The 23,919-nt window shown below is 34.3% G+C and overlaps 1 long non-coding RNA gene across 1 annotated transcript in view; it reads right to left on the reverse strand.

The window, feature by feature from the left end:
* Positions 1-5,206: 5,206 nt before the first annotated feature.
* Positions 5,207-23,919, reverse strand: part of LOC106998491 (uncharacterized) — a 124,143-nt gene continuing 105,430 nt past the window's right edge. The window contains exons 2-4 of the long non-coding RNA XR_001444968.3: positions 10,370-10,487; positions 8,156-8,226; positions 5,207-5,342 (exon numbers count right to left, since the gene is read on the reverse strand). This is a non-coding gene — a long non-coding RNA (uncharacterized LOC106998491). The remainder of the gene's footprint in view (positions 5,343-8,155; positions 8,227-10,369; positions 10,488-23,919) is intronic.

Consider the following 23,919-nt stretch of genomic DNA (forward strand, 5'->3'; position numbering starts at 1 on the left):
GAATGCAATGAAATCGTGTCATGATAAACGCAGTTTCATTTCCTGTAGTTTCATAATGAAATCGTCATGGACTATAAGAGAATCTCCCTTGCTTTTTTATTCTTAGACTCCAATAAATTTGTTACCTTTATATTCAGAAACCTAATTGAATCAGAGTAGGTGAGGACTAAAAGCATAAGGAATAATAATCACTAATCTTCACTATTTTTCCTTGTTTGTGTTGCAAATATTGTATGTTGGCTGGTGTTAGGCATGGAGAAATATATGAAAATGACATTAATATAAAACAATGTCCAAGTCCTAGGGGCAATCTACAGATTTATAGATAAGATAAACTTCCACCAAAAACCAAAGGATCAATATTCAGCAGTAAGATTTTATTTTTTGAAAGTAAATATTATTCTTCCCAATTCTAGTTATAAATACTGAGAATCAGTCAGTGACTTCCACAAGGCTGGTAAGGACCAAGGGCAGAATTTAAATTGGGGTTGTGCTAGATATAAAAGCTCATTCTTTTTTTCCATTACTACCTAACACTTGTATATCTCTTCTTCAGCTTTCAAAGAGTTTTCAGGTGAGTTATCTAATTTGAACATTATATCACATCTGTGAAGTTGATCACATAAAAGTAATTAACACATTTTACAGAAAGGAAAACATAAACTAAAAGAGACTTACTCAAAGTCACAAAGTAACAGTGAATAGCTGGTGAAGTTCTTAATGCTTTCCTTTAAATATACCCACTAACCCTACATGCAGGGTTCTTTCCGCTATATCACAATAAAATGTGAAAAAGGTGGAATGCCAAGGTGATATCTTTGATGTTAAACTGCAGGCACTTAAGGGATATTGAGCCAGGAATGATTATACCCAAAATAATGAAATGTTAATCTGACAGTAGTGCATGTTATTGAAAATTAGGAACCAATATTAAAGAAGTTATAAAGAAAATATGACATTGTATGAGTTCGTTCTCATGAGGCTAATAAAGACATACCTGAGACTTGGTAATTTATAAAGGAAAGAGGTTTAATGGACTTACAATTCCACATGGCTAGGGAGGCCTCATAATCATGGCGGAAGATGAGGGAAGGGCAAAGGGACATTCTGGTAGGCAGGAGAGAGCATGTGCAGGGGAACTCCCCTTTATAAAACCATCAGATCTCATGAGACTTATTCACTATCACGAGAACAATACAGGAAAGACACACCCTCATGATTCAATTACCTCCCACTGGGTCCCCTCCACAACACGTGGGAATTATGGGAGCTACAATTCAAAGTGAGAATTGGGTGAGTACACAACCAAACCATATGAGACATCAGAAAGCAATGTACAGAGAAAATACTCAGACCATGCTAAGCGTCTTATAAGCATTATTCTACTTAACTCAATTAGTTGGTTTTGTTTAAGTCTCACAATTATAAGAAGTAATAATTTTACTCTATGATTTACATATGAAGAAGTTTAGGGTCTTGTTCAAAGTTATATAACAAATGAAGAGTAGAACTGGAATTTAAACTCTGGTCTCTGAGTTCAGTCAACTTTTCTACTAAGTATATCAATAACTTTAAAGCTGTCATGGTTTTCTCTTGCTTACTAGGTCCTTTAACTTTTGCCTACAGTGTATACCATGTTATATCTTTGCTATGTCTCCCCACAACATGTCTTCTGTATCTGGTTCTTATCCTCCACTTCTCTTTACTTAGAGTGTGGATTCTGAATCAATATGCTTATGTCATTACATTCTATTTGCTATTCCTTCATGGACATAACGATGATGATAATATCTACCTCATAGGATGGTATGGAGATTAACTGGACTGATTTACATGAAGTTCTTAAAACATAATGTGCCTTCCACATAATCAGCTCCATTAGCAATGAGGAGGACGAAGCTGATCATTTTTCTTGAAACATTTAGTAAGCACCTGTAATGATTTTAATCCTGAGGCCAGGAATTCTATTTTCAGACTAGTAGAATCTGATTTGGCCTCCAGTCAAATGAATTGGAAAGATACCAAACTAATCCTTTAATACCCTTGGTATAACAGTATAAGAACTTTACTCCAGAGAAGAGGCAAATGAATTTGAAAGACCTTTCTGATATCACATGAGTGTCAAAGGCAGTTCATATATAAGGTTCTAAATGGACAAGCTCAGGAATTTATATTTAGAGTATAATATGAGTACCTGAGACATATTGTTCACTGGAATTGAGGTAATGAATTCAAATTTTCAAGTATTTCTATTTGAAAGTATATTCTTTTCAGAAAGGCATTGCATTTGCATTGTTTTACCTTTTTAAAGCTAAGATTTCTCTTATATTGATTATTTTCCCTTGCCATTTGCAGCTAGAAAAGTTGCACTTCAGGCAGAAATGACAAGGCAGTTCAGTTAACACAATGGTTTCTAGAGCAGTCAATTTATTATCTTTATCAGGTGCCAGGTTTATAAAACATCATATGGTCTCTGGGAGAATGATTGCTCCTGTTTAGGGGAATAATGTGCATATATTTTTATTGCTTATCTTTTTTCATTGCGAATAATAAAATGCTTAAAAAGGGGTCAGTTTATTACACAGCATAGCTTATTTAGAGAGCTGTATTGTTATAAAATCCTAAACTTTCTTGTGCCCAATCTGATAATCTAAAAAGTCATCATCTTATACTAACATCAGTGGAAGCTGAAATTTTTTTGATACAAAGAAGCATTTATCTTCTGTTAATTCTTATAATGATAGTAAAATAGTATACTACAATTCTCCTTTCTCCTTTCATTATTAGATTGCATATGGAATTAATGTGTTTATTTCTTTTATTCTTATTTCCTACTGAGCATAGTTTAGTCCACTGACATTTCAAAATAATTATAACTACACCTGAAAAGTCCACTGACAGGAAAGAAAAAAGAGAACACTTGGTTCAAATGACATTTGAAACACAATATCGAAAACACATTAACAAAAAATGTCAGCGCTTCTACTGTTGAAACTTCTCTTTTTGTGTGTGTGTGTGTGTGTGTGTGTGTGTGTGTGTGTGTATGTGTTCTGTGTGGGTGTGTTCTGTGTGTGTGTTCTGTGTCTGTGTGTATTCTGTGTGTGTTCTGTGTGTGAGGGGAGGGTGTTCTGTGTGTGTGTGTGTGTGTGTTCTGTGTGTGGACTCGGGAGGCTGAAGGTGTGCTCTCTTGGCTAGGGTTAGAGTAACCCTCACCTTGAATTTCTGTTTTATTCTCACCTTCCTTTAGAAAGTTCTTTGCCACTACAGTAAGTTGTTCAGTTTTCTGAATTACTGTGTCTTCAATCCTCCCAATGACTGACAGACATAGTTATATAGAATACATGAAAGCACATATGTAGCCAGTAAAGCAAAATACAAATAGAGTTAAGATTAAGTCACAGGTGCCTTATTTTCAGCACTCAATTCTTGCACATGTAGATTCTTTCTTCCAAATCTGTCTGAAGGCTATTTAAATTATTTCTTAGTTGAAAAGACAATAATTTAAGACATCAAATTAGAATTTGCTTCAAAGTAATACATTATATTTTCCTATTTTGGATTTTTGGTCCCACAATACAAAAGGAAGAATGTATTTTGAAGTGTAATTATTGTATTTTTCTCTCTTTTTGGCTAGGGACTATGGATCATTAGGGTCTAGTATCCTCAAACAAGAAATAAAGCAGATAGAGATAGGATATGATACAGAGATGAAGATTTACTCAAGTATTAAACATTGTTGCACATGACATGTCAGTTAAAACACACATAAATTTTACTCTTCTTCTTCTGAGTTTAAAGACTCAAAAACATTTCCCTCAGGCACTGGGAATGAGCTCCTGGAGCCATGTCCTAACTTTAGCAATAGCAGGTTGCCAGCCCCAGTTCTCGATTTTGGAGTTTCATTCCTAGTATTCATTGTGTTGAGTGACAAATTTGCAGGCTCTATGGATGACTTCATAGTTGGAGCAATGTCTTTTTCGTGCTAACATTGCTTTGGTATTTGTATTTAGCAAACAGTGAGATGCTCTTAAAATATTGCCAATTATCTAAAGGAGTCCATCCTAGAATTAAGACGTGGGTTTAATATAAACACTTCTTATTACTACCTATTTATGTGCAATATTGGGGCAACTATTCCATTTCCCCATTTATAAAATTTTGCATTCATTTATACAAAATTAAATATACTTATTTATATAATTTATCCATGTATTTATCAATGTGACTGAAGAAAAAAAATCAGAATAGGAAGTGAACTGACGCTCATTACACTCTTCTAAATGTAGTCATATAAGTATTATACCAGAGCTGCAAGCAGAGTAATAGTTTAACAAAAATATCTATTCTTACACTCAATCTTATGGAAAGCATTAGAATGATAATGTCAGTTTCTTATGACTTTAAGCCAGATTAAGGGTCATAAATATTTGACAGTATTTTTTCATAACCTACTATAATATTTTCTAATTTTTTTGCCATGTTTACTCAAAATTTTTCTGAACTTCTTATGAAATTTGTTTCAGGATTGGGGGAAACGTTTTATAAATTGGTTTTAGAAAAACGCTTATGGAATTGACCACATTATAATACAAATTTTTGCTATACTTTCTTGCACAAACTATTCCTGTAGGGAAATGTTACTTCTTATCTCACTGACATCAAGTTTGGCCATGTGAATTTCTTTAGCCAGTTAAATATGTATGGAAGTAATATGTGACACTTCTGAGCAAATATTTTCAGAGCCTCCTCTAGATGCTCCATCATTACTTTCTCTTTGCCATCAGAACCACTTTAGTAGAGGCTTCCCCCTTCCAATGGGGTATTGGAATGATGAGGATGTGGAGCAGAGCTGCAATGGGCATGAACATGAGTGACAAAGAAACCTTCCTTGTTTAAAAGCCATTGAGATCTTGGAATGATTTGTTACTATAGCATGCCTATTGTAACCTCATTGTTGCAAATAAGCTAATAAAACAAAGATTTAATTAGCTCTGAATTTCAAGTTTAATAATGTAAGATGTTATTAGAACTGTATCAGATTGGAGATGCTTTGTGGTATCACAATTTTTGAATAATCCTTTATACTCTTTTATTACTTCAGATTATTTCACTAAAATATCTTGACATATAAATTATACAAATATATTGAGATAGAAAGTAATAATTCTACTTTTATCTCCCAATAGATGAGAGCAAGTGAGAATTAATTTATTTGCATTTTTCAGTGGTACAATTAGCCATCTGTTGATTGGCTTATTAATACTCCCATTGAATCCATGAGTTTTTGTTAGGTTTCCTTTGGCAACAATTAAGAAACACCAGTGTGTAGATTCTCCTTCTTCCTGTAATACAAATTAAATTTATTGTCTATCATTAAAAAATGTATTATAGCAGAACATATTAAAATATTCAACAGACAGTAATTAGCTGTCTATGTTGCATATGCAGTAATAATGCTTGAGACTACTTCTAAATTTAGTAAGTAAACTCAGGCTAGAGCAACACAAACTGGTTGTCTGAAGATAACAATTAATTCAGACAAACCAAGTGACTGACGGTCCCTTGCAGACTTTTGAGTTTTCTCCTGTTTCTCATATTGCTCAGTTTTATAATCAGTAACAGAATCAAAATTACAGAATTTTCTTTTGGTGAGATATAAATTTCCCCAGTGACTCTCACTGAAAGGCAGAGCAATCAGCAATGCACCAGATAATCTGATAGCAAATATAAATGTGCTATATTTATATAAATATGTATATTTATAAATATATATTTATAAATATATATGTATAAATTATATATTATATATAATAAATATAAGTATATATTTATATATAAATATAAGTATATATTTATATATAAATATAAGTATATTATATATAAATATAAATCTATAATATATATTTATATAAATTTATATAAATATAAATAAATAGAATATAATTTGTTAGCTAATTTATTGTGTTATTTAAAAAATCAGAGACATTAAGTTAGCAAAACTAAAAGACTCAGAACAAAGTTTCCCCAGAAGAGTCACTTCATGATTAATCATTCTGTAACTAGGTTTTTTAAAAGTGTAGTTCTTGGGATAAAAGGCAATTTAATTCTTATGTCAGCTGATCTTTTGATTCTCCTACTTTAATGGCTAATTAATCACCTATTTTATTTCCAAGGCACAGATATAATTTGAGTCTGTTGAAATTTTACAGATTGGGAGCAAACTAGGTAGTTTAAAAATGCATACATATACATTTGGTATAATCTTTGCAGGGTTTGAATTCTAGTATCTTCAACTAACCTGGACTTCTTGTACAGAACTGTAATCTTTTCTGCCTCTAAACAATTGACAAAGGGTAAGAGTTTCCAAGGAGGAAGAAAAGAAAGTTGAAGAAAACCTGACATTTTGCACAACACTGATTGAGAATTGAAAACGAAAACATTTAGAACAGAACTAAAAACCCATTAACTGTACTGGGTCCTAGGGGATATCCATTCCTAGCCTGCTCAGCAGAAGTTTTTCCATTACAATTTTTTGTAGATGAGTACTTTTCTTCAATAGTAGAATAGGTCTTTGTTTTCCTGTGACTCACATTAAGCTATTCAAAGAAAACATTTACTCATTTTCCTTTATCATTACCCTACTTAGTTACAAAAGTCTGGATTTAAGATTTTCTTGTTGCTTGTTTATTTTTGACTTATATTAATTTTCCCTTATCAAGAAATCAATGTAAGTCCCCATGATTTCTTGATAGAATATACCTAAAGACATAGCATTTTGTTTTTAGGTGGGAAGTTTTGGTAAAATTGTTTTCTTTGCAAAACTACATCAAGTAAAAAGAGGTTCTGGAATTTCACATTTCATAGCAGTTTTCCTAAATAATCTAGAGTAAATGATTCCTAGCTTTTACTTTATTAATAAGAAATAGTCTCACTTTAAGAAGTACAAAAGATTTTAAAGCTAGACAAACACAGATTTTTTTGTAAAAACTCAAGTCAATATAAAAGCAATTCTTTCAAGAAATGAAATATTTTTCATACATTATTGTGAAAGAAAAAAACTTACACATTTAAACCAGGCATAATGTGCCTTCACTATATTTATACATCGCTGAAATATATTAAAATGTTGAAATATTTTATTTGAACAAATATAGCCCACATTTTAAAAATAACCAAATGAATCTATAAAATCATAGTTTAAAAAGTAACAACAAATGAAAATTAGATGTCAAGTTATTTTTTTTTTTTAAAAGCAACATCCAAAAGCCTGGCTCTTCCTAATGTTTTGCCCAGAAAAACATCATGTGCATTTTTACATGGTGCTCATATTTGGATATGTTTACACATGTTCTGCAAAATAAGACAAGCTCAAATTCATTACCTTCTTAGTACCTGCCAGCAAGGTTGCTACGAACAATTTTGAATAAAAAAGCAATAAGACAGGCAGTAATATTGTTTGCTGAAACTAATTGAAGAATAGGAAGTGATTGGATCAGATGTAATTAATCTAATTGACTGTTGTAGAAGTAAGTATAAGAGAAGACCCTTGGCACAAGTTGGTCAGTTGGTCAAAAAACGCCCCACTAAGATCAATTTGTAACACCTACAAAAGTATTAAACAATTCCTCTTTGTAATATTGTGTTAGTCTGTTCTCACAGTGCTATGAAAAAGTCCCCAAGATTGGGCAATTTATAAAGAAAAGAGGTTTAACTGACTCACACTTCTGCATGACTGGGAAGGCCTCAGGAAACTTACATTCATGGCAGAAGGGGAATCAAACATGACCTTCTCCAAATGGCAGCTGGAGAGAAAAGTGCTGAGCAAACGGGGGAAAGCCCCTAATAAAACAACCAGATCACATGAGAATTCATTCACTCTCAAGAGAACAGCATGAGGGCAACCACCTCCATGATTCAATTACCTCCCACCAGGTCCCTCTCATGGCATGTGAGGATTATGGAAACTATAATTCAAGATGAGATTCGGGTAGGGACACAGCCAAACCATATCAAATATTTTCCCTCATCAAATGTATATCTGGTTGTATAATAATCACTCAAATCCCCTGAGAGTTCAGCAGTTGGTGATAATATGGTTAGTAGTATCGGTGGGTTGGTCATGTTTGAAGTAATCCATGACTTAATTAGCACTTACCAATAAAGTGAACGATTTATATCCTTTTGCTTTCATCACTTCCTTTCTATATTACTTCAGTAAAGGGCATTCTGTGTAAAAACAGAGCAAGGAGATAAAGCTGAAAAAAACCTCCAAGAATCATATACTGTGGGTACTTCCTAGTATCTTGCTTATACATTAACAATCCTAAGTAAAACAACAAAAGTCATACTCCTAAACCATTCCCCAAGTAAATACGTTCACCTTCCCGGATTCTAATCTCATCATTCACTATTCAACAAATATTTATTCGGTGCCTCATTTATCCAGAAGACCAGAGTGAAGAAGACCTAGAGACTGTCCTTCACACATCTTCCACTGTGGAGACACAGCAAATCTCTGAGTTATGGAGGAGGTTTGTGTATGCCAGCAAATGAAAGAGAGCAATGTGTCTATCTACATTTCCTATTGCTGCTTTAACAGTTTACAATGAATTTAGGGGCTTAAAATGACACTACTTTATTATTTTACATTTCTGCAGGTCATAAGTCCAAAATCTGTTTTACTGAGCTAAAATCACGGTGTCAGCAGGCCTGCATTCCTTCTGAAGGCTCTAGGGGAGAATCTATCTCCCTGCCTTTTCCAGCTCCTAGAAACCACCTGTAATCCTGGGCTCAAGGCACCTGACTCCATCTCCAAAGTCAGCAGAGATCAAGCCTTCTCTCTGATCTCTGCTTCCATGTTTATATTTCTCTCTGACTCTAATACTCCTCCATCTCTCTTAGAATACTAAATGTTTTTATATTAGGTCCAACTGGATAATCCAGAATAATTTCCTATCTCAAGATCCTTAATCACATCTGCAAAGTCCCTTTCACATGTAAGGTAGTACACTCACAGGTCCCTGGGATTTGGATATGGACTTATGTGGGGACCATTATTCAAACTACTATAATGGCCAGTGATCTGTGATTGAAAAGTGAACAGTGGCAGAGCTTCATGAGTGAGGCAGACATCAGTTCTAACTTGTTCAGGCTCTTGCAGTAAGAGTTGGATTTTTGCCTGGCGCGGTGGCTCAAGCCTGTAATCCTAGCACTTTGGGAGGCCGAGACGGGCGGATCATGAGGTCAGGAGATCCAGACCATTCTGGCTAACCCGGTGAAACCCCGTCTCTGCTAAAAAATACAAAAAGCTAGCCGGGCGAGGTGGCGGGCGCCTCTAGTCCCAGCTACTGGGGAGGCTGTAGCGGGAGAATGGCGTGAACCCGGGAGGCGGAGCTTGCAGTGAGCTGAGATCCGGCCACTGCACTCCAGCCTGGGTGACAGAGCGAGACTCCGTCTCAAAAAAAAAAAAAAAAAAAAAAAAAAAAAAAAAAAAAAAAAGAGTTGGATTTTTACTAATGCAATGAAGAATCCTGGAAATGTTTGTTTGTTTGTTCTGTTTAAATTTAAGAAAGAGATTTACGTGACCTAACTTTTGATATAATTTGTTTTATTAACATTAGATTAGAATGAAGCAAAGGGAAAAAAGGCTTATTTGTTTTCTAGATTTTAATATATTCATTTGGAATGAAAGTGTTTGGAAAGTGAAATAGGCAATGATTAAACTGGTGTTTGGGAGATAAAATATTTTACTAACTGTACTGTAAAAAGGAGCATTGACTTTTAGCCTCTATACTAGAAAAGTTACTGTGAAGTTTGGGAAATTAAGGTAGTAGTACACGTTAGATTTTTCATGAGTTTAGAGTTCATGATAAACTGAAAATTCATAGGATGCTGCAGACAGTTAATTGAAAAAAATAGTTCCAGCATTATATAGCTAATATAAATTACTCTAAGACACAATAGTCACAGCAGTGGTTCTCGGCCATAATTTGAATTGCCTCTTGAATTTGAATATGATTGTCTCAATTCTTTTACTTAGTTAAATTCTCATAAAATTTTGAAATGCCCATCTAACTCTTCTGCACTTGGTTTTATGATGAAATATAATCATCACAAAAGTTACAGGCTGACAATCCTAAACATCTAGGTCATACATTTTCTTCATGTGATTTATTTAGAAAACATTTTGCCTAAAATTCTGGGATACAGTAAATCCCTGAGATGATTACCAATGTCCTAAATCCAACTACTGAGAAAGAGCACCACTAGGTAGTAGCAATATTTACTGAAAGATCCTGTGCTGCAAACTCAGTGTGATTCCTGCCATTTCAAAGAGCAATGCTCTCTGCAGCCGTAACGATTCTCTCACCTTGTAGCCCGCTGCCAGGTGATTTCTCACAGGAGAAGTTATGTTCACTTGTAGGGCAGGGGTTCAGCTCTGATCTATGTTGACTAATTTGAACCATCTGAAGGCTGATTGTTGACCTCTGCTTAAAAGAAAATAAAAACTCAGTGGTTTCAAAACAATTTTACACAACTGAAACTGAGGAAACTGAAAAAAAAAAAAAAAAAAAGGCAAGGCATGTTCTACCATAAAACTGTGGATGGTATCATGAATGCCACACATCTGCCCTCTAAAAATTCTTACCAGACTCTTATGGCTTGCAGTGTCTAATTAAACTCGTTAAAGGGCACAGCAATGGAAATTCCTTCGCCTATCTTGATGTACCTGAAGCAGCATTAATGTAGCTACTTAACGCATATGACATAGTTAGATTGGGTATTCAGTCCGAGATGAATGTTCATCCACATTAAAAATCTATATTATGAAATAGCACACGCTTAAAAATAATGCTTAGATATAATGATGCTTCAAAACAATTATAATGTTGGAAGTGTGCTGTGCCTTTCTGGCCACAGTCAACTTTTGTTTGCATTCCAAGTTACCCTCACTGCATTGAATACTCAGACAGGAGAAAGGTTGGGCATGAGCAGAGGCATTTTCAAGTGTGTCAGGACAATTTTCCTTTGGTTGGCTTTTAAGAAAATCAAAGCAATTAATAAGGAGGCCCACTGGAACCATTTTTTGACACTTTGAAAATTTCACAAATGTTAAGCCCCACAATGCAATTTCTTTTTTCTACCTCTCAAGAAAATTTAAGAATCTCTTACAGAAAGAGGGTGCTTAAGAATATGCAGCTTCTCTGGGTAATCAGTCTTTACCTAGTGATTAAATAGTCTGGCTCCAAACCACCCAGCTCATTGTTTTTTTACCCACAGTGTGAAAGAAAAATCATCTTTGTGCCAACCCCACATCATAAAAAACCCTAACAGTGTGTTGAGTGTGACTTAAAAGCCCATAATGTATTTTTCATGAAGGTAAGGAAAATCCATTAAGGAGATTAATTTGTGTTAGGAGAACCTACCTGTCCACAGCCAAAAATATTTGTTCTGTTAACTGTGGTTTACTGATACACTATGGTAGTGCTGTAGCCTAGTAATGACATTGTTATCTATACCATTATATTTTCTGCATATTGATTGTTTGTGAATTATTAAATAGTTATTTCTTGATGGAAACTGTAGGTTGTAAAACTTTCTTTTTTCCTTTTGGTAATTATTATAGTTAATTGTTTAAAAAGGCTAATTGAGGCCTAATAATTTATTCAGTAACATTTATGTTATGGAAACCTGCTCTTTCATACCCAGGTAATGTTCATTTGCTGCTGTTTAGAAAGAACTTTCTAGGAAAAAGAAATATACTATCTATCATACATTTTATAATTGATTACCAACATTGTGCATTTAGCCATTTGAAAACCTTGAAGAGAGGGACTTAAATGACTTAAGTTCTATAGTTAAACTTTTTGAAATGATAAGATAGATCTGTTATGTTATAAATAAATAACTTGAGTCACACAAGCTCATTATGGTGAGATGTGATCCAAGAAAGGAAGAAGATCGCACAGTTTTATTCTTACACCACCTCCCAATGATTCAAATCTTCAGTGGTTCTCAGCTTTGCTTATGGCTATTACCTGAAGCACTTAAAAAATACAGATGCTTAGGTTTTGTCCTCTTAGTTTTTGATCTCACTGGTCTCGAATAGAGCCTGATGATTAAGAGTTTTCAAGGTTCTCCAGGTAATTCCAATATTCAACCAAAGTTGAGAACCATTACGCCAGAGAAAGAATAAAAGATTCTGTGGAATTTATTTTCTAGTAATGGACAAAGGGGATACAAAAAAGTAAAATGCAGTCGTTTCTTTTTTCAACTATTTCCATTAACCAGCCTGGTTTCATAATTTTCTTCTTAAGGCTCTTCTAACTATGGATTATTATGGATGAATATTGTTGTTAACCAGGAATAGAAAGCATATGAGACCTGAGACTCTTAATTTTGTGGCTGCTTTGTACTCCAGAACTCTGAAAAGGAATAAGGACTATTACAAAGTTTTGTCCAAGATGTTTACTGTACAATGACACACACCTGATAATGAAATCTAACCTAAACTCCCCTCTTCAGGTCATATTCTGATGTAGGGATTTTTCTTCCACAGGAAGGGTGACCTTTATCTAATTCATGCCACAGTGGCACAGAAGATAGTGATAGACCTGCATGAAAGGGAAGCCTCATGTTGTAGATTCAATTATTAGGTTAGCCACGAGAAGGTGCAGTTTCACCAACTTATATGCAGGCATACCTCAGAGATATTGTGGGCTCAGTTCCAGAGCACCACAATAAAGTAACAGAAAGTTTTTGACTCCCCAGTGCATATAAAAGTTATATGTACACTATATTGTAGCCTATTGTGCAAAAGCATTATGTCTAAGAAAAATTAATTTGCATATCTTAGTTTAAAAGTACTTTATTGCTATAAAATACTAATAATCATCTGAGCCTTCAATGAATCATATTTTTACCAGTGAAGGATCTTGCCTCCACGTGGATGGCTGCTGACTAATCAGGGTGATGATTCCTAAAGTTGGCGTGGCGTGAAAAATTTAAAAAATAAGACAATGAAGTTTCTCACATCAATTGACTCTTCCTTTCATGGAAGATTTCTCTGTAGCATTTGATGCTGTTTGATAGATAGCATTTTATGCACAGTAGAAATTCTTTCAAAATTGGAATCAATCCTCTGAAACCCTGCTACTTTTTATCAACTAAATTGATATAATAATCTAAATCCTTTGTCAGCATTTCAGAAATGTTCACACTATCTTCAGCGGGAGTAGATTTTATTTCAATAAACCAACTTCTTTGCTCATCAATAAGATGAGCAAAGAAAAAATCCATTCAAGTTTTATAATGAAATTACAGCAATCCAGGATCATCAAGTTCCACTTCTAATTCTAGTTCTCTTGCTATTTCCACCACATCTGCAATTACTTCTTCCCCTGAAGTCTTGAACTCCTCAAAATAATCCATCAGGGTTGGAATAAACTTCTTCCAAACTCCTTTTAATGTTGGTATTTTGCCCTCCTCTCATGAATCATGTATGTTTTTCATAGAATCTAGAATGGTCAATCCTTTCCAGAAGGTTTTTAATTTACTTTGTCCACATTCATCAGAGGTATCACTATCTATAGGAGTTAGAGCTTTACAAAATGTGCTTCTTAAATAAAACAGCTTGAGTGTCAGAATTACTCATTGATCCATGAGCTGCAGAATGGAGGTTGTGTTACCAGGCATGGAAACAATGTTAGTCTTCTTTTACAACTTTTTCAGAGCTCTTGAGTGTCTAGGCACATTGCCTATAATAATGTTTTGAAAGGAATCTTCTTTTTTTTCTGGCAGTAGGTCTCAACAGTGGGCTTAAAATATTCAGTAAACCACACTATAAACTATTGTGCTTTCATGCAGTCTTTGTTGTTCCATTTATAGAGCACAGGCACAGTAAATTTGGCCTTCTTCTAGGATTTTTGAAATAATAAATGAGTGTTGGCTTCAACTTCATGTCACCAGCTGTGTTAGTCCCTAACAAGAGAGTCAGCCTGTCCTTTGAAGCACTGAACTCAGGCATTGATTTCTCCTTTCTAGCTATGGAAGTCCTAGATGGCTTCCTCTTCCAAGTCTGTTTTTTCTGTGTTAAAAATCTGCTGTTTAATGTAGCCACATTTAACAATTACCTTATCTAGATGTTCTAAATAATTTGTAGATGCTACAGCTTCTGTAACAGCACTTTCTTCTTCACCTCGCACTTTTATGTCATTAAGATGGCTTTTTCTTAAACCTCATCAACGAAGCTCTACTAGCTTCAAACTTTTATTTTGACATTTCTTACCTCTCTCAATCTTCACAGAATTGAAGAAAGTTAGGACTTTGCTCTGGGTTAGGCTTTGGTTTAAGAGAATGTTATGCCCAATTTGGTCTTTTATCCAAATCACTAAAACTTTCTCCATCTGCAATAAGGCTGTGTTGCTTTCTTATCACTTGCGTATTCACTGGAGTAGCACTTTTACTTTTCTTTGGGAATGCTACCTTTGTATTCAGAACTTGGCTAACTGGCACAAGAGGTCTAGTTTTCATCCTCTCATGGCTTTTGACATGCCTTCCTCACTAAACTTAATCTTTTCTAGCTTTTTATTTAAAGAGAGATATGCAGCTCTTCCTTTCATTTGAACACTTAGAGGTCATTGCAGAATTATTAATTGGCCTAATTTCAATAGTGTTATGTCTCAGGGAATAGAGAGGCCAGAGAATAGAGAGAGAGAGATGTGGAATGGTCAGTCCAGGGTAGTCAGAACACACACAACATTCATCAATTAAGTTTGCCATCTTATTTGGGTGTGGTTCATGGTGACAGTTACCATATTAACACATTAATTAAAGGAGTTACTATATTAACACCAAAGACCACTGATAACAGATCACCATGACAGATACAATACTATTTGAGATATTATGAGTGTATTAGTTCTTTTTCAAGCTGCTATGAAGAACTACCTGAGACTGGGTAATTTATGAAGAAAAGAGGTTTAATTGACTCACAGTTCTGCAGGCTTAAGAGGAAGCATGACTGGGAGGCCTCAGGAAACTTAAAATCATGGGAGAAGGCAACGAGGAAGCAAGTACTTCTTACCACAGCAACAAGAGAGAGAGAGTAAGCGAGGGGGGAAGTGCCACACTTTTAAACCATCAGATCCCTTGAGAACTCACTATCACGAGAACAGTCTGGGGAAAATCTGCCCCCATGATCCAATCACCTCTCACTAGGTCCCTCTCCTGACATGTGGGGATTACAATTAGACATGAGATTTAGTTGGGGACACAGGGCTGAACCATATCAGTGAGAATTACCAAAGTGTGACACAGGGACACAAAATGAGCACATGCTTTTGGAAAAATAGTGCTGACAGACTTACTAGACACAGGGTTGCCACAAATTTTCAATTTGTAAAAAGTGTGATATCTGCAAAGCATAATAAAGCCAAGGCCAATAAAATGAGACTTGCTGTAGTTTGGACTCCGAAGGAAAGATGGAACCCAAGCAAATAGCAGATGCAGCAAATTTAGCATAGCCTTGGGCTTCTACATATAGACAACACACCTATTCTGCAGCCATTCTTGACTGAACTCTGGAGGCCAGAAGTAGGAATGCAGCAACAGCAAGAAAAAAAAGAAGAAGAAGAAGAAGTTTAAGAAGGTACCCAGTGTCTTCTGACACAGCACACGCTGAGATGTGATCTTACTAAATGGAGTATCTTTATAATAATTATCATTTTATATAAGAGGAATAAAGTCCATGTTTAAGAGACAGGTGTTTGAAGTGGCTACTTTTTCATTAGGTAAACTCGTAAAGAAGAAATGTGATCCTATAGAATCTTAATGGAAAGATTACATTAGATATGTAGAATGCTTTAAGATTTATGGAAACACACACGCACACAGGCACCCTACAAAAACACACAATGTGTACTCAAACTCATACAAGTGTGTGTTTATTTTATTAGCATTTCTGGATGTTCCAAACAGCTCATGTCTGGAATGTGGAAAAGTGAAGGGCATAATACAACAAAATTATTAAGAACATGGGATTTGCTGTCAGATTAAATAAAATTTCAATGTGTGTAACTTTGAGAAACTTACATAATTTTTTGCATTCTAGTATTCCTATTAAGTAAGCAGGATGAGAATTTCAAGGGTGCCTACAGTATATGGTAGTTGTAAGGGCTAAATGAGATAATCCATATGAGGAGCTGAACTCAGAGTTTGGCACATAGTAAGTGCTTAATAAGAATTGGTTATTACACTTTTTATTAATCAGTCCTCAATCTAAGTTTTAAAAAGAATAATAACCTCTTAACATTAATTCATTGCCAACATATTACAAAATACTCCAGAAGCGTCTGCATTACAAAGTAGCCTTCCCCACCAAGGGGAGTGCTTCCTTTTCAATGTTTTGCAGTTAAATAAAATCATAAGGTTTGAGAGAAATGTTTTTTAAAAATATTGGCAGGGGGCCTGGAATTTTTTTAAAAAAGAATAATTCTTATCATCCTTTCAATCATCTGAGCCTCTCCAATCACTGCCAAAACACTTATTTGTTACCATAGTGACCCATAGTGATTATTCATATATTAAATAACAAAAGTTGTTCAACAAGAATAGAACTGAGGACAAGGCACTCCTGTTTAAATTCCTGACTTAGATTTAGTTTTGCCAGAATATAGGCCTGAAGATTTGAACATATGGAGTCTTCTGCAAGTTTAATCAGAAAGCAAATTTTGGTCCTTGAAATACATTATAACCAGTATATTGCATAAGTGGGACTCATTGGGTATAATTAGAAATTATATTTTCTTCTTTAATGATTGTCCCAGCATGGCCATTGTCTATTAGAATAGTTCTTGTTTACGTTGGGGCATGCAATCAAGAAATTTTCCTGGATGCTCTCAGATAATAAAATACTCTTTGGTGATGTCAATCCCCCAAACAGTCTCAATTCGTAATGTTCTTTTATTATGTCAATGTGTTTAGTACTATAAAGTAGCAAACATTCTATACGCCTTTTAAAGGAAAATCTCCTGGTCTCTACTGGCTTTCTGTGTGTATTTGTGGTGGATGAGTTTCCAGTATGCACAGTAAACCCACTCAAAAGAATTCCTCCAAATTCCAACATTCCTGCCTCCTCAATTTTATTATCTAAACAGGTGAAAGGGGTAAGAGTCAAGACCAGAAAGGAGTTAACCCCCACCCTTGGCACACACTGCATAAGTGTTTTATTGAACTTTATTTTAAAATTAAGGAGAAGCTGGAGTTTAATGTTTTGGAAACTTAGTTGAAATGCTTTACTTTTTAATATTCTGTTGTATAGACTTATAAACTGTGCAGTATATCTTCTTATAATAGATAAAACAAGAGCCAGATATTTTAAGGCAGTTTTTTTTTCTAGTTCTCCTGTTTAGTTTGGCTATACTAACTTTTGTTTGCATGTTTTCTAATTAGTAAATTATCATTTAATTCCATGCAGCCATTCTTTACTCTAAGACAGTAATATGAGATGTTGCCAGAAAAAAAATTAATGCAGCTTCTCTGAATTACTGAGTGCTGTAGATATTGTATTTCTTCTACTTTCCCTTCCTTCCTCTTTTTCTTTCTCTCCTTCAACAAAATAATAACAACTATTAACTTAAAACTTTCTCTTTCTCAGGCAAAGTGTTGAAGTGTATATATTAACCCTTGAAATTTGACTTCAGCATAACATTCAGCAACACTAAATATCCCACTATAATGTATGTCCAGAGAGTGAAGTCCAGGAAGCAAACATTGTAAGTTTCTGCCAATGCTTCAGAAAATTAATTCCTCTAAGCACAATTATTTATCAGTTTCTATTTTCTGATAAAACTCTGAACTACTTTTGCAAAGTTGCCATGGGTAATTCTTATTATTTTGAGAAGAGTGTAAAGGCCTTTCGTTCATGTAAGAATCTGGGAAATTTTTTGTCCAGTGGAAAATATTCCATTCTTTCTTTACAAACTGCAACAGCAACACCTCCCACCTGTCAGTGTTATATATTCACCAACAAGAGAGTTTAATCGTTTTCCCAAGCTTGTATGGTGGGCTCAGGCCCCTCCTCATGCAGCGTACAATGTGGAGGAAAGTACATATGCATGAGGAAGAGACTCATTAACTCTATGGCAAGTCTGTGGTTCAAAGTACCTATTTTGTGGAGGATCAAAAAGGTTATGTAACTCTCATTTTAATCAACATTTCCACAATCAGACTTATTTCCTTTTAAAAAGGACAGGGGGAATAAAAGCAGAGATAATTCCTGCTAATAGTGTCAAATACACTTACAGGCAGACATTTGAGAATAAAAAATTTTACGTGCAGATTTTCAAGGCCTTAAAACTTTTCAAATAAATGTATGCACCATTAGCATTCATTCAGCTATACAGGCTTTGATCTTCCTTTAAGAGAAGTGAGGGGGAAAAAGAAGGGAGTAAAATAAAGAAGTGAGAAGTGAAGCTGTCAGCAATTTGAATGCTGCCAATTATTGCACTGCTTATAAAGAGCTAATTAAACTCAACTGCTTCCAAGAAGAATCATTTTTACTCTTTTTTGTGATCTCATTTTATTTGCACTGTAAAGAAACTTGATTATTGATAAGACCTATGTTGCAAGCTGAAATGTTAATGTCTTTCTACAATAATGGTACCATTCCTTTAGTATACTCCAGTTCAGGCTATCTGGTATTTCTGGGTTAAGAATTCGAGTCTAATGACATAAGCCTTAAGTTCAGTTTCAATAGTTTGCAAATAAAATGTAGAATTACTGAATTTATATCTGCATCTCCAGTTCTCTCTTGGTTTTCTTAGCAGGACATAAATATAACCTATTCATTAATATTTCCATCAAATGAATAATTTTCCAGCAATACACTCAAGACCTGTGAGTCATTCTAAATAAATCTTTCCTCTACTTTTATCTCCCCACTTTAATCGTCAAGCCATGTTTATAACTATGTACTATCTCTGAAATGGTTTCCTTTCTTCCTGTTTCTACTGGCTCTCTCTTTGTTCAGGCCCTCATTTCTTCTTGGAAATTACTGAAATTTACCCTCAATTGCTGGTTTTTATTTCCACATTGAAGAATCTCCTCAACAATTCTGTTATTACTAGAAGTGAAACAATCTTGCTTTTAAAACATTTAATAATTATAAGAAATAAAGTACAGAAAAATTTGCAGATCGAAATTGTGCAGATTTTGTACAGATGAATTTTTTCAAAAAGTAAACATCTGCAGAATTGCGACTACCCAGGTCAAGAAATCAACACTGACAGATCACAGAATTTCCCTTCATGCCAACACAGATAGAACACAAAATTTCCCTTCATGCCGCCAATTGCATAAACCCAGTGCCTATCCAAATATCTTGTTCACTTTCTATGAGATCATCTTTTTCTTATTCATAAGAAATTATGATAAGCTATTTGTTTGTCGTATATGTGACAAATGCCTTATCCCTCACCTTAGCTGGTCTTTTTATCCTCTTTATACTCTTTTAACGAACAGAAATGTAAAATTTTGAGTGCAATTTATCAGTCGGTTCCTTTATGTTAGGTTGGTGCAAAAGTAATTGCAGTTTTTGCCATTAAAAGTAATTGCAAAAATTGCATAGAAACTGTTTTGAACATTCTCCCCTACTCTAATAGTATGAAGACATTCTTGTATAGCATATTCCAGAAACTATATTATTATTTATATTACAATTAGATACATAATTTGCCCCAAATTGATTTTTATGGTCAAGTTTCTTCTGCATAAATTTCCAATTGTCCCAGCATCACTTATTGAAAAGTGATGTTTTCCCCACTGCTGTTCAGTGCCAAATTCATTATGCATCCTGTCTTTATATTTCTGAATCTGTGCCTGGGCAGTCTATTTCTATCTATATTGTTGGATTCATATTCATATATATATATATATATTTATATATTTTAAGTTCTAGGGTACATGTGTAAACGTGCAGGTTTGATACATAGGTATACATGTGCCATGTTGGTTTGCTGCACTCATCAACTCTGTCTTCCACCATAGTTGAACTAATTTACACTCCCACCAACAGTGTAAAAGCATTCCTATTTCTCCACATCCTCTCCAGCGTCTGTTGTTTCCTGACTTTTTAATGATCGCCACCCTAACTGGTGTGAGATGCTATCTCATTGTGGTTTTGATTTGCATTTCTCTGATGACCAGTGATGATGAGCATTTTTTCATATTTCTATTGGCTGCATAAATGTCTTCTTTTGAGAAGTGTCTGTTCATATCCTTTGCCCACTTTTTGATGGGCTTGTATATTTTTTTTCTTGTAAATTTGTTTGAGTTCTTGGTAGACTCTGGATATTAGCCCTTTGTCAGATGGATAGATTGCAAAAATTTTCTCCCATTCTGTAGGTTGCCTGTTCACTCTGATGGTAGTTGCTTTTGCTGTGCAGAAGCTCTTTAGTTTAATTAGATCCCATTTGTCTATTTTGGCTTGTGTTGTCATTGCTTTTGGTGTTTTAGTCATGAAGTCCTTGCCCATGCCTATGTCCTGAATGGTATTGCCTAGGTTTTCTTCTAGGATTTTTAAGGTTTTAGGTCTAACATTTAAGTCTTTAATCCATCTTGAATTAATTTTTGTATAAGGTGTAAGGAAGGGATCCAGTTTCAGCTTTCTACATATGGCTAGCCAGTTCTCCCAGCACCATTTAGTAAATAGGGAATCCTTTCTTATATCATAGCAAATGACTTAATGCTTAATGTAACTTCATAATAGGTTTTAAAATTAATTAGAATAACGCTTTCCAATTTGTTTTTGTTTTTCAATATTTTCTTGGTTATCCTAAGTGCTTTGCTATACACTAACTTTAGATCAACTACCAAGTTTTGACTGGGATTGCATTGGTTATATAACCATTGGGGAGAGAATAGCCTTTGCACTGTTTAGTCTTTTAAAACGTGAAGATGTTTAAAATCCACTCACTTAGGTTTTAAACATTTCTACTAATAACTTTTTATTCCTTTGCATAGAGGTCATAAACGTCTTCCACATATTTCATAATATCAAGTTATACTTATTTGAAATATTTTAGAACTATTGTTGCTATATATATAGATCGATAGCCATTTAATTATTCAAATGTTTATATTTATAAATAAAGCAGACACTTTATATTAAACTCTGACCACATTTTACAAACAATATCTTAATTCCAGTAATGTATTTGTAAACTTTTGAATTTGAATTTTTAAGGTACATGCTTGTAAAATCTTCCAATAATGATACATTTACTTAGGTATTTCAATTATTTAACTTTTATTTCTTTTTCTTGCTATGCTGTGCTGGCAATAACATCTGTTATATCTGTAAAACGCAGGGAGGTATAGTAGTAGACATTCATTTTTTTTTCCTGCTCTCAAAGGAAAAGTTTTCATCATTAAATACTATGCTCATAGAATGCTATGGACACACTTTATCATAAGGAAGTTCCTGTGTAATATTTGTCTGTAATATGTTTTTTCTTTAGCATGAGCATTTGTTGAATTTATCAAATCCTTTTTCTGTATCTTCTATTGATTGTGTGATTTTTTGTGATGTTAATGCAGTACATTTCATCAATTGACATTTTAAATATTAAAATAAACTTGTAATTCTAGAACAAACACGAAATAGTAAAAACAAACAAACAAAAGTACTGGTATGGACAGAAGGTAGAAGGTGGGGTCCCCGGTGCGGGTTCCACCCTCAAGCTTGGAGCTATGGCTCTAAATGACAACAGGCATTCCTGTTTTTCTGCCCAAATGTTTCCTTTTCCAAGACCACTCTGGCCTGCCCTACTCACTATGCTGTGTGCATAAGAACCCCAAACCCCAGGCTCCAAGAGCAGAATCGCGGCAGAGTGGTGTAGCAGAGAAGGAGAGAAGAAAAGGATCTGAAAGTCGAAGAAGCAGCTGGACCGTGGGAGAGGAGTTCGGCCATTTCCAAACTCCAGGGGAAGATTATCTTCCCACTCCATCAGCTTTCCAGCATCCCATCCCACTGAGAACCACTTCCACACTCAATAAAATCTCCGCATTCACCATCCTTCAAGTCCCTGTGACCTGATTGTTCCTGGATGTCAGACAAGAACCCAGGTACCAAGAGGGCAGGGTGTATGTCACCCTGACTCTCCACTGAGCTGGTTAACACTTAAGCTATCTGCGGACCCAACTGCATTGTTTGTAACACAGGCCCTCTGGAGCTCCAGAGGTTGCGGACAACCGCTAGACACTGCCGCTGGCTGCTACAGGGTTCATTCCCGCCGGAGCCTAAAGGCACTCGCTAGGCTCCTTCACCCGCCCACTCATGGGGGTGCGCCTGCTGCAACAAGAGGTTCGAGCTGATCAAAACGAAACACCCCTTCCCCTCACGGGGGGGTCAGGGAACTCTCCTGTCTCAGTATCATTTTTTAATGTGTATTGTATTTGATTCACTATATATTTTTAAATGTTTGCATCTAATTAATGAACAGGTTGATGTGTAAACATTATTTTTTATAATATCTTTCAGGTTCTGGTGTCAAGGGCTAACTTTATAAAGTGACTTGAGAGCATTCTCTCTTTTTTTATTTACTGCTGGAATCTGTGGGAAAATCCATTATTTCTTTTTAAATATTTCAGGTGCAATTTCTGGTCAAATAACCTAAGCATAGAGTTTTCTTTGTGAAAATATATTAATAATGCTTTTATGTCAATGGAACTGTTCATATTTTCATTTTTAATTTGTCAATATTGGTTGTCAGTATGGATTTTGATTTCAGAATCATTCAGTTTCATCTAAATTTGGAAATTAACCTGCATAAGATTAACCATACTATTATCATATTATTATTTATTATATATAATATATACATCTGTGATATAATAATATAATATTTGCTATTATATTATATTGTTATTTTATTATCTGGTTGATTTTTAGTATTCTCTCCTATTTATTACTGATATTGCTTAATTATGCCTTTTTCTTTTATTCTTCTAATAATTTTACCAATATTTTATTGTCTTTAAAATCTTTTCATCAAATCATTTTTGCCTGTGTTGATCCTTTTATCCCATGATTGTTTTCTATTTCACCATATTCTGTTCTTGTTTTCATTATCTTTTTTCTTTTACTCTTATTTTGGATTGGCATTGCTGTTTATTTGCTTTGTTCTAAATTTCTAATTGAATTTTAGTGTTTCTTCGTTACCAATACACATGACTAAGGCCATAATTGCCTTTAAGTATGTCAAAAAATGTTGATATGTAACATTTAAGCACTAATAATCATTTGTTTATGAATAGTTTCTAATATTGATTGTGATTTCTTCTCTGATCTCTGAGTTATTTAGAAATACATTGTGTCATTTAAGAACATATGATTTTCTGTAGTTATATTTGTATATTCATCTTGTTTCATTATATTATGGTCAGATTAAATATTCTATATTATTTTAATTTTTTGAAGTTTATTGAAACAAACTTCAGGCATAAGACATGGTTATTATTTTATGTTCTGTGTGCTTGAAAATAATGTACTTTTTGCAATTTGGCAAATTAGAGTTCTTTCTATATCCATTAATTTAAATTTGCAATCATGTTGTTCAAATATACTGTGTTCTTAATACATTTTTCAGCTTGTTCAATTGATCACTGATAGAAGGAGCTCAAAATTGGCTAATGTGAAATTGTCTCTTTTTCCTTTTAGGTCTTTCAGAGTTTGTTTTATATGTTTTGAAGTCATGGATTTGGGTGCATAGAAATTCAGAATTTTTATATCTCCCTGTTGACTTTTTTTTTTAATATGAAGTATTTTTTTTATTTCTAGAATAAATTATATAAAATAGACTGACAGTCTATTTGACCTCATATTAATATATCTAAACCAGATTGTTTTCCTTTTAATCT

The sequence above is a fragment of the Macaca mulatta genome, chromosome 5 (genome assembly GCF_049350105.2).
Source record: "Macaca mulatta isolate MMU2019108-1 chromosome 5, T2T-MMU8v2.0, whole genome shotgun sequence".
Classification (NCBI taxonomy): Eukaryota; Metazoa; Chordata; class Mammalia; order Primates; family Cercopithecidae; genus Macaca; species Macaca mulatta.